The sequence below is a fragment of the Rana temporaria genome, chromosome 5, assembly GCF_905171775.1.
Source record: "Rana temporaria chromosome 5, aRanTem1.1, whole genome shotgun sequence".
In the NCBI taxonomy this organism is placed as follows: Eukaryota; Metazoa; Chordata; class Amphibia; order Anura; family Ranidae; genus Rana; species Rana temporaria.
Genome location: NC_053493.1, coordinates 17,022,492 through 17,034,507, shown reverse-complemented (window position 1 = coordinate 17,034,507; position 12,016 = coordinate 17,022,492).

The following is a 12,016-nucleotide window of genomic DNA, read 5'->3' as shown; positions in this document are numbered from 1 at the left end:
TCCCAAATAACAACCGGAAAGCAAAAGGCATCCAACATGGTTTGGAGGTCCAACAACTCCCCCTTCATCCGGGGGGCTCAATGTAATGTCAAGAATGGACTGGACCTGAACTCAAAAAGGGTTTGAAAGTGTTTATAGATAAAGCATCACGTGTCGGGATAAGGTCCCCCGGCGCCCGGGGGGCAAAGATGCCAAACTGCAGGCTTAGGAGATCATATGCCCAAAAGTCACTTTCTTGTCAAAGTCACTGCCGCTGTCATTACTTCTGTCACCCTTGTAACAGAAGGAAGGCGTCCCATCCCTACAGTAAACCACAGCGTCGTCCCAGGGCTGGTGCACGGATTTTTGACACCCTAGGCGAAACCTAATTTTGACGCCCCCATTGGCTCTATCCCTGACTCCACCCCCTTTGCCCTACCCATGTGACAGGAGGCAGCGCTATACAGAAGCTGTGCTCTGCTTCCTCTAGCGCTGGCTCCAGTGCTGCGATGCGCCTCGAATTACACCACCGGTTGGACGGAGCGGCTGCCTGGGACTGAGTTAGCTACATGCTGCAGCCTGCAGAGCATGCAGATGCGTAGGGAAACCAGCGGCCGGGCGCCCCTAGGCAGTAGTGCGCCCTAGACGGCTGCCAAGTTTGCCTAGTGGTAGCACCGGCCCTGACTGCACCCAGGGCAGGCTCCCCTCTCGCCCACCCCTTGTCCCAGCCCTGCGTGTTTGTACCAGCAGGTTAAGGCATCTTCTTGAGGAGACATTACCTTCAGCATACCTCCCAACTGTCCCTGATTTCGAGGGACTGTCCCTGATTTGGAGCAATGTCCCTCTGTCCCTCATTCTCCTCATTTGTCCCTCATTTTGGTCTGATCTCTATAGATGTATATAAAATGCACTTTTCATCTATCAAAAAGTGTTTCCCAGTGCTAAACCTTTCATCTGAATTCTAAATTGCTGCATTTGTAAATTCCAAAAGCCAATATAAAGAAATAGTAGTGGTAAAAAAAGCACTTGTGGGTTTAACCAATCTTATTTTTTTTGTACAATTCTCCTTTAAGGGGGCGTGGCAAGGGGTGTGTTCTATGCCTGCATACTTTTGCTGATAGGTGTCCCTCATTCCCATCTCAGAAAGTTGGGAGGTATGCCTTCAGACCCTGATAAAAGGGAAGTGTTTGGAACCCCCGAAACACCACTGCACCCAGGGGAGGTTCCCCTCTCACCCCCACCCCTTGTCCCGGCCCTGCGTGTTTGTACCAGCAGGTTAAGGCATCTTCTTGAGGAGACATTACCTTCAGGCCCTAATAAAAGGGAAGTGTTTGGAACCCCTGAACACCACTGTGCCCAGGGCAGGTTCCCCTCTCGCTCACACCTTGTCCCAGCCCTGCATATTTTTACCAGCAGGTTAATGCATCTTCTTGAGGAGACATTACCTTCAGACCCTGATGAAGGGGAAGTGTTTGGAACCCCCGAAACACATTGCCTTTTGCTTTTCTGTTGTCAGAAGGATAAAGGACTTGTTGGCCCCTCTAGACACTTTTTGGTTTAATTATATGGGGATTTCTAATTTTGGGTGGATCCTTTGTTTGTTTTTTTTGTTTTTTGTTTTTTTGGGGGGGAGGGGGGGGACACAGTATATATATATATAGGGCTATTCAGACTACCTTACGAGGTTAGGAATAAAAATAAATGCTCATATTTATAGGCGCATGCAAAAAAGTGTGAAATTAAATAAATATAACTTTCTATACCATCGTTATGTAATATACATCATATTGGAGTGTATTGCATTTCATTTATATCACAAGTATTTAACAATATTTGCAAAAATTAAAAAATCTGTTCCATTTTGAGATGGATATCGAAAGTTGCCGCCATGCCAAGGAGGTAATAACGCCGTAAAAAAAAAAAGCAAAAATCTTCAAGATATTAGGGTGGTGTTGGGTACAAGGCGGAAAGCGCAAGTGGAACAAATGTACGTTTTTGGAATAAAATATATATGGATGAATAGACACAAAAAATCTTAGATATTTTTTTTTTTTTTTTTTTAGAATTATTAATTTTTTAGAAGTGTTTTTTTAAGTTTTTTTTTTAAAAAAAGTTTTTTTTTTAAGTGTTTTTTTTATGTCCAATTTATACAGATTTGATTACGTGATTGGTCATATAAGGAGAGGTTATACAGTATAAGCTATACATGTTGTTTTTATTGATTATTATATAGACATTATTCATCTTGCAAAAATCTGCTGAACGTCGACCTGAATAATAACATAGGAGTGTCACTGAATGAATCGTTCATCCTCTTCTTACCGAGATTAATCTATCATTTTGTATATATCACCTAGCAGATGTTGTAGTCACCATACTCAGCGTCAGCCTTTAAGCACCAGGCTTGCAGTGGCTATGGTGGGGAACTTGCCATATAAATATATATATATATATACATAAGGAAGAAAAAACTCAGGATTTTATCAGACTTAATATATGTTTGTTTCTTTTAGAAAATAACACGAGCCAACATTGTGTGTAAAAGCCACATTGTCTCTAAAGTGTAACACGACTAAAAGTCTATACAGTACTTCATGTATCATTGCTTAGCTGCATTGTCGTATTATTATTATACACCACAATATTGTAAATATGTTTCAAGATGGATTCTGAATAAAATAAGCTTGTACTAACAGACCGTCTGCATTTTTCTTAAGCCCCATACACACTATCAGTTTTCCTGCTGGTTTTCTCTTCAGGTTTACCAAAACCATGTAGTACAAGGACCTGCCTCAGGGCTGGCCCTATGATGGGACCGGGTGGTACCATGGGTACCAGGCAGCACTTTTAGGGGGGCAGCATACTGATGCCCACCAGCCCGTTCCGCTACCCAAATAAAATTGATGTCCTTTTTTTCCCACAAATAGAGCTTTCTTTTGGTGATATTTGATCACCTCTGCGGTTTTTATTTTTTGTGCTATAAATATATATATTTTTTTACTTTTTGCTATAATAAATTAAATATCCCCAAAATTTAGAAAAATAAACTATTTTCTTTAGTTTAGGCCAATATGTATTCTTCTACATAATTTTGGTAAAAAAAAAAAAAAAACACAATTAGCGTACATTGATTAGTTTGCGCAAAAGACATTGTGGCCGCCGGCAATTCACAGGTCCCTTTATACTCCTGGATACATGTATAGAACCATGGCAGGTCCTTTTATACGCCTATATGCATGTATAGAGCCATGACAGGCCCTCGTTATACTCCTATATACATGTATAGAGCCATGACAGGCCCTCGTTATACATCTATAGAGCCATGACAGGCCCTCGTTATACTCCTTTATACATGTATAGAGCAATGGCAGGTCCTCTTTATACTCCTATATACATTTATAGAGCCATGGCAGGTTCTCTTTATATTCCTTTACATGTAAAAAGTCATGACAGGTCCGCTATATACATGTATAGAGCCATGACAGGTCCTCTTTATACATCTATAGAGCCATGACAGGCCCTCGTTATACTCCTTTATACATGTATAGAGCCATGTCAAGTACTCTTTATAGTCCTATATACATTTATAGAGCCATGACAGGTCCTCTTGATATTCCTTTACATGTAAAGAGTAATGACAGGTCCTCTATATACATGTATAGAGCCATGACAGGTCCTCTTTATACTCCTATACATGTATAGAGCCATGACAGGTCCTCTTTATACTCCTTTATACATGTATAGAGCCATGACAGGTCCTCTTTATACTCCTATACATGTATAGAGCAATGACAGGTCCTCTTTATACTCCTATACATGTATAGAGCAATGACAGGTCCTCTTTATACTCCTTTATACATGTATAGAGCCATGACAGGTCCTCTTTATACTCCTATACATGTATAGAGCAATGACAGGTCCTCTTTATACTCCTTTATACATGTATAGAGCAATGACAGGTCCTCTTTATACTCCTTTATACATGTATAGAGCCATGACAGGTCCTCTTTATACTCCTATACATGTATAGAGCAATGACAGGTCCTCTTTATACTCCTTTATACATGTATAGAGCCATGACAGGTCCTCTTTATACTCCTATACATGTATAGAGCAATGACAGGTCCTCTTTATACTCCTTTATACATGTATAGAGCAATGACAGGTCCTCTTTATACTCCTTTATACATGTATAGAGCCATGACAGGTCCTCTTTATACTCCTATACATGTATAGAGCAATGACAGGTCCTCTTTATACTCCTTTATACATGTATAGAGCCATGACAGGTCCTCTTTATACTCCTATACATGTATAGAGCAATGACAGGTCCTCTTTATACTCCTTTATACATGTATAGAGCCATGACGGGTCCCCTTTAGTTATTATCATGATATAAAATAATGAATGTGGGGGCCTTTTGGTTGGCGTGATTTTTTTTCTGGGGGGGGGGGCAGCATTTTATTCTTGATCCCAGGCAGCACAATGTCTTGGGCCGGCACTGACCTGCCTGATTGCATTCAAATTGAAACGCTTAAGGTTTGACCTCATATTAGATGGTTTTGGTAAACCTGAAGAGAAAACCATCAGGAAAACTGATAGTGTGTATGGGGCTTTATACTCATTATTTGATGTTGTATTGACAGTTATACAACGGGTTGGGTTGTATTAAAGGCCTTTTACTATCAAGTTCAAACATTGATCTTAATGCCGTGTACACACGATCGGAATTTCCGATGGAATTTTCCGTCGGAATTTCCGATGAAGCTGACTTCCATCAGTTTTGCATACACACTGTCAGGCCAAAATTCCGACCGTCCAAAACGCGGTGACGTAAAGCACGACGACGAGCCGAGAAAAATGAAGTTCAATGCTTCCGAGCATGCGTCGACTTGATTCTGAGCATGCGTGGGTTTTTTTCCTCCGTCGGAGTTGCACACAGACGATAGGAATTTCTAAACATGTTCTATTTCTAAACACCGATAGGAAAAAAGTCCGATGCGGCCCACACACGATCGGAATTTTCGATTAAAAAAAGTCCATCTGACCCTTTTCATCGGAAATTCCAATCGTGTGTACGCGGCATAAGGCAGGGGCCTCCAACCTGTTCAGTATTAGGGCCACATAGAGCATTGCATCAATTACAAATATTCACAGGCTAAAAATAAAATAAACATCACCATCAGAGACCACCCTTAGATCAGGGTCCCTATCAAAGTCCTCCTTTACATCAGGGTCCCCATTAAAGTCCCCCCCTTACATCAGCCTTAATTAAAGTCCCCAGGGCCGGATTAACAATGGGGCTGATGGAGCTGCAGCTCCAGGCCCCTTTCTCAAGATAGGCCCATTTGCCCAAAAAAAAAAAAAAAAAAAAAATTTTTTTTTTTTTTTTTTTCTAAGATCGAATTTGGGGGGTTGTAGCTCGATGACCAGAGGGTCACAGAAACCCCACATTTGGGGAGTAGGCATGGGAAGAGCTACCCCACAACTGGTTAAAATATGGGACGGCTATCATTTATGGTTCCGGAGATACGGGCCGGCTTGCACAGCCTGTCAGAAGCTACATTCAGAGCGGCCAATATAAATACAAGCTGACACACTACAGCAGACTGATAGGATCACAGGGCTTATAATAATTATTTGTATATTACTCATGGTAATTAACCCCTTGCCACCCAGGCCAATTCTGACACTTCTCTACTACATGTAAAAATCATCATTTGTTTTTTTGCTAGAAAATTACTCTATGGTGGTCTTTGCACTTTTTATGTTGCACGGTACAGAGCTGCACGATTCTGGCTAAAATGAGAATTGCAATTTTTTTTGCTTAGAAGATAGATCATGATTCTCTCACGATTGTTGCGGCGTAACATCATCTTTCACATTAAAAAAAAAAAAAAAATGGGCTAACTTCACTGTTTTGTTTTTATGGTTTTTATTATTCATTGAAGTGGGAAAATGCAGTGTGACATAACATATTGCAGCAATAGCCATTGTATTCCCTAGAGCAGGGATAAGCAATTAGTGGACCTCCAGCTGTTGCAAAACTACAAGTCCCATCATGCCTCTGCCTCTGGGTGTCATGCTTGTGGCTGTCAGAGTCTTGCTATGCCTTATGGGACTTGAAGTTCTGCAACAGCTGGAGGTCCGCTAATTGCATATCCCTGCCCTAGAGTCTCTGCTAAAATATATATAATGTTTGGCAGTTCCAAGTAATTTTCTAGCAAATAATATTGCTTTCTAACTTAAGAAACAAGTGTTGGACTTTAAGTGGTTAAATTTAATTACAATGTTAGTTAGTTACAATGTTTCATTTTGTTTACAAACTTCGCAGACTGCCCAGATTTGTTCTTTACACACAGAAGTGTATCCCTTTGATCTAAGAAGGAAGTGTCAGTTACAATGTTTCCTGTTAAAAACTTGGCAGACTGCCCGGATATTTTCTTTTGACAGCTGAAAGTCTCTCCACTTGTTATATGAAAGAATCGTCAAACTCTGCATTGGAGATCGTCAGGGGGGTTGAATCGAGATCACGATTTTTTTAACGATTAATTGTGCAGCTCTAGCACGGTATTTGCGCAGCAATTTTTCAAACATGTTTTTTTGGAAAAAAAATGTTTCATTCATTAAAAAAACAGTTAGTCAGTTAAGTTAGCACAATTTTTTTTGGTATCCTAAGCGATGCTTTACATTTTTTTAGGTTACATGTTTAGAGTTACAGAGGAGGTCTAGTACTAGAATTATTGTTCTCGCTCTAACAATCGTGGCGTATGTAACCTGTGTGTATCTGCCTCTGATACTACCAGTGCCTACCCAGCCACTGACTAGTATCTTTCCCCAGCCTGTCCCCACACACCCTCTCACCTGCTGACCTGTGGATGGGGGAATCACTCCTGCAGTGTTATTGTGTTCTGCCAGTGCGTACAATGATCAGTGTTGCTAACTTTAGCTGGCAGCACTGATTGTTTTAAGAAAAAAAAAACAGGCTGGTTGTACTCAAGTTGATTAATAGATTGACTTGTGTAAAACCAGCTAGCCCATACATAGATTGACTATGGCTGGTCTCTGCATAATTGGCGTAATTTCAATCCATGTATGACCCGCTTAACCACTACTCAGTCCCTAAATATCCTTCCACTCCTGTACATAGTGCTCACTGTCATACTCTCCACACTCCTCTCCTGTACATAGTGCCCACTGTCATACTCTCCACACTTCTCTCCTATACATAGTACCCACTGTCATACCCTACACACTCCTCTCCTGTACATAGTGCCCACTGTCATACCCTCCACACTCCTCTCCTATACATAGCGCCCACTGTCATACCCTTCACACTCCTCTCCTGTACATAGTGCCTGCTGTCATACACTTCTCTCCTGTACTTAGTGCCCACTGTCGCACCCTCCACACTCCTCTCCTGTACATACTGCTCACTGTCATACCCTCCACACTCCTCTCCTATACATAGTGCCCACTGTCATACCCTCCACACTCCTCTCCTATACATAGTGTTCACTGTCATACCCTCCACACTCCTCTCCTATACATAGAGCCCACTATCATACCGTCTACATTCCTCTCCTGTACATACTGCCCACTGTCATACCCTCCACACTCCTCTCCTGTACATACTGCCCCATCATACCCTCCACACTTCTCTCTGGTACGTACTACCCTCTGTCATACCCCCTCACTCTTCCTGTACATACTGCCCATTGTCATACCCTTCACACTCCTCTCCTGTACATAGTGCTTTTTTCCGTACCCTTTGTACTCCTCTCCTGTACATAGTGCCCACTGTTAGACCCTCCACATTCCTCTCCCTCACCTGCACATACTTCCCACTTATATACCGTCCATACTCCTCCCCTATGTCGCTTACCCACAAAAACAGTTCTTTAAAATTATACTGAAATTCCGTCAATGTTACCAGCTCTAGAATGGACACACTTTTGTTAGTTCAACTAAAGGAAATCTCAGTTCTCATATTTGTTCTGCCCCATTATTAGTGCTCATTTAATTTTGTGATTACTACTATGATGTATAGAGGAACATCGGGGATCTCAGCTACTCTAAATATAGCACTTATATAAAAAAGTGGCCGTGAAAATATTTTTTAAATGTTGGCAACTGTGCACTTAGGCACTGCCCAAGGGCCACCGTCCACCGGGTCAGTAGTAGTGTTGCTCACGAATATTCGCATTGCGAATATTCGACTCGAATATAGCATATTCGAGAAATCGCGCTATATTTCGAAATTCGCGGTGAATATTCGCAATTCCGAATATTCGATTTTTTACAATTTTTTTTTTGAATCAGATCACATCCTAGATATCTCCATCGACGTCTAAAAGCATTGCTGGTATCATTAGAGACCCTGGGCCGAGTAGCTGAAGCGTTCATTGAATTTTCCAGAAAGATCGCAATGCGATTATTCGGCAAACGCAATATCGCGCGATTATTTTCCTCGCCCCGATCTTCCGCATCAGAGCGATTTTTACAGTTTCATTTTTAAAACAGATCACATCCTAGTGATCTCCATAGACGTCTGAAAGCATTGCTGGTATGATTAGAGCCATTGGGCCGAGTAGCTGAAGCGATCATTTTATATTGCCGAATATTCGCAATGCGAATATTCGGCAATAGGAATATTGCGCGATTATTTGCTCCGCCCTTTTGCATCAGAGCCAATCAGAGTTCTCCTTCCACACTCGTCACAGGTTAGCAACCAATAGGAACCTGCCTGCATGGACATTATATAAGCTCACTCCCAGCACCATTTCATTGCAGATTCAGAAGCTGGCTATAGAGTGTGGAGGCTGTTTCTGTGTTCCTGGTTTCCTGTGTCTTTGTTCTTGATTGATTTAGATCATCACCAGCATTGCTATTTAGTGATTCCAGTGGATCTTTTCCAGTATATCAACTGCTTTTTTCAAAGCAATAGACCCAAGAGCTTTTTTCAAAGCTACGTTTTGTGCTGTTTTGTGCTGTTTTTTTCATTTGTGTTACTGTTTGATCCTGCAATCCTCCCTGTTCAGTTATATTTGCAAGAGATTTCAGAACACATATTGATCTGAGCTTTATAAAAGAGCTTTTCTAAAAGCTAAGTTTTGTTCATCTTGTGTTACTGTTAGATCTTGCAGGTTCGCTGTTCAGTGATATTTGATAGGCATCTCAGTTCAAATTTTGTTTAGTTTTCCCTAAAGAGCTTTTATAAAAGCTAAGTTTTGTGTTCAGTTTAGTTAAATTTTGTGTAGTAAGTGTACACACTGTTAGTGTACATTTATTTCATCTAGCTTAGCTTAGTGTGTGTTTAGTGTCTGTGTTTTGTGTTTAAAAAAAAAAAAAAAAAAAAAGTTAGTGTTTGTTTAGTGCTTTTTTTTTTTTTCTTTAATTTTGTAGTCCTTGTCTGGTGTACTACTTTTCTTATAGTTTAGTAGCTGTCTGTGTACGTCTTTGTCTGCGTGCCTGTCTTGTAAAAAAAACACAAAAACACATTTTGTTCACATTTTCCCCCCCAATAAAGTTTAACCCCCCCACACACATATCAGCAATAATGAGCGGCATCCGTGGCCGTGGCAGCAGGGGTAGGGGAGTTACTCCCAGTGCTGGATCGCTGCCAGCACGGGGTACCTCTCGTGCCCCTACTAGTGGTAGAGGATCGGGTGCAAGGGGAGTACGCCTGATCCGGGAGTTCTTCCCATCGGGCAGCCGCCCGATATTGCCATCTCAGGCTCAAGTAGTGGTGGACTACATGGGGCACAGCAGTGCCACTGAGTCGTCGGTCCCGACTCACAGTAGTACCACCATTACACCGTTGCCTGTACTACCCCCCCCCAGCCCCCAAGAGTCCAGCATCTTACTGTTCGACAGCGACAGTGATAGGGATCTCTTGGGGGAGGCCATGCATCAGGCAGACCTCCAGCTCTGTCCTGATGGTCAGGACCTTTTTGAAGGGATGGATGAGGAGGATGGGATACCTGCTGGCAGTATCCCAGAGACATCCCTTCAAACTGGTGCTGCTGTTTTGGTGCAGGAAACAGCAGCACCTAGTCAGACCCAGGCGTGGGTGAGGGGACAGCGGAGCCAGGCTAGAGGCTCCATGTCACGTGGTTCCCTCAGACCAACACATCTCAGCCCTTGGTCTGACATCTCTGGGGGCGAAGAGGGTGACCCATCATGGTTGCCATCTGACGCGTCGGCTCACTACGTCAGTGACGACGGGGAAGGTAGGCACCCTGGTGAAACGGTGCGCCAGGTCACCACCAGGGAGACCATCGTCAGGGTCTCCACTGGTGATGGCAGCAGGAGGTGTCAGGAGGAGGAGCAGCAGCAGCAGCAGCAGCAGCAGGCAGCTCCACCTGTGCGCACCGAATCCCAGCAGGTGCAAGTAAGCGTCACCCCATCTGACAGGAGGGCGGTGCTGAAGTCACCTGTCTGGAATTTCTTTACCCTGGTGGCAGACAACCCTACCGTGGCCATCTGCCGGATTTGTAAAGTGAGGGTGAAGAGAGGGAAGTGTTTGGCTCGGGTGGGTACCACAGCCCTGAACCAGCACCTGAGGATAAACCACTGGGCGTTGTATGAAGAGATGAAGCGTGGTGGTGGTAGCAGCGCCACCACCACACGTGAGCAGGGTACAGCAGCCCCTGCCACATCTTCATCTGTTTCCAGCAGGTCATGCCCCCCCGCTCCCTCTAGTAGAGGTACTGGTACCGGCAGCCAGACCTCTACTTCCACAGCACCCTCCACGTCTGTGTCCCGCACTGCCGTCCGGCGCCAGGCGTCGATTTCAGACGCCTTTGACCGCACCACTCCCTTCCCCCCTGGAGACCGACGTGTGCGTTCCCTCAATGGGCTCCTGGCAAGGGTTATTGCCCAACATCTGCTGCCCTTCAACATAGTTGACAGCAACCCCTTCAGGCAGATGTTGGAGCAGGCCCAACCCCAATGGCGTGTCCCCAGCCGCCATTTCTTTGCCAGGACTGGTGTCCCTGCCCTACACCAGCACATTGTGCAGAATGTAACCCTGTCGCTGGATCACGCTGTCAGCGACAGGGTTCATCTGACAATGGATGGCTGGACCAGCAGGCATGGGCAGGGACGCTACATCAGCTTCACGGCCCATTGGGTTTCCCTCCGAGGCGTCGGTGAGGGATCGTCGGCAACCGATCTTGTGGTGCCGCCCCGGGGTGTCCAGGGGAGAACTGCTGGTCTCCCTCAAGCCACTGTCTCCGCAGCTGCTGAGCCTCCCAGCAAGCGCCCCCGTAGCTACTCAAGTGTGGGGCACGTGCGCTGTCAGGCCGTGCTCCAGCTTGTTAGTTTAGGGGACCGGAGACACACTGCAGAAGAAGTGCTGAAAGCACTTCAAGCTCAGGTCCAGAAGTGGCTGACACCCCGAAGGCTCCAGCCAGGTATGGTTGTCTGCGATAACGGCAGCAACCTACTCGCCGCCCTCCATGCTGGCAGTCTGACGCACGTGCCCTGTCTGGCACATGTCCTCAACCTGGTGGTGCAGAAGTTCCTGCGCACTTATCCAGGGTTGAGTGACATTGTGGCAAAGGCGCGTAGGATTGCCAGCCACTTCAGGCGCTCCCCAACCGCTACCGCGTCCCTGTCCAAATTGCAGCGGAAGTACAATCTGCCCCTTCACAGGCTGATTGTGGACAGTGTGACGCGGTGGAACTCCACCCTCCACATGCTGAAGAGGTTGTGGGAGCAGCAAAGGGCGGTGAGGGAGTACCTGATGGAACTAGGCACTCAGAGGGCTTCACCACAACTCCCTTTCATCGCCTGTGCGGAGTGGGGGCAGATAAACCAGGTCTGCCAAGTGTTGTCCTCCTTCGAGCAGGCGACCAAGATGGTCAGCAGTGAGCAAATTGGCCTCAATAGCGTGCTGCCAATACTGTTCATGCTGGAGAGGACACTAGATCGCCTGCTCGAGGCTGGGGAGAGTGCCTTGGTGGAGCAGGAGGAGTCAGCAATGCTCCACCGAGACCAGGGCCAGGACGAGGAGGAGGAGGAGGAGGATGAT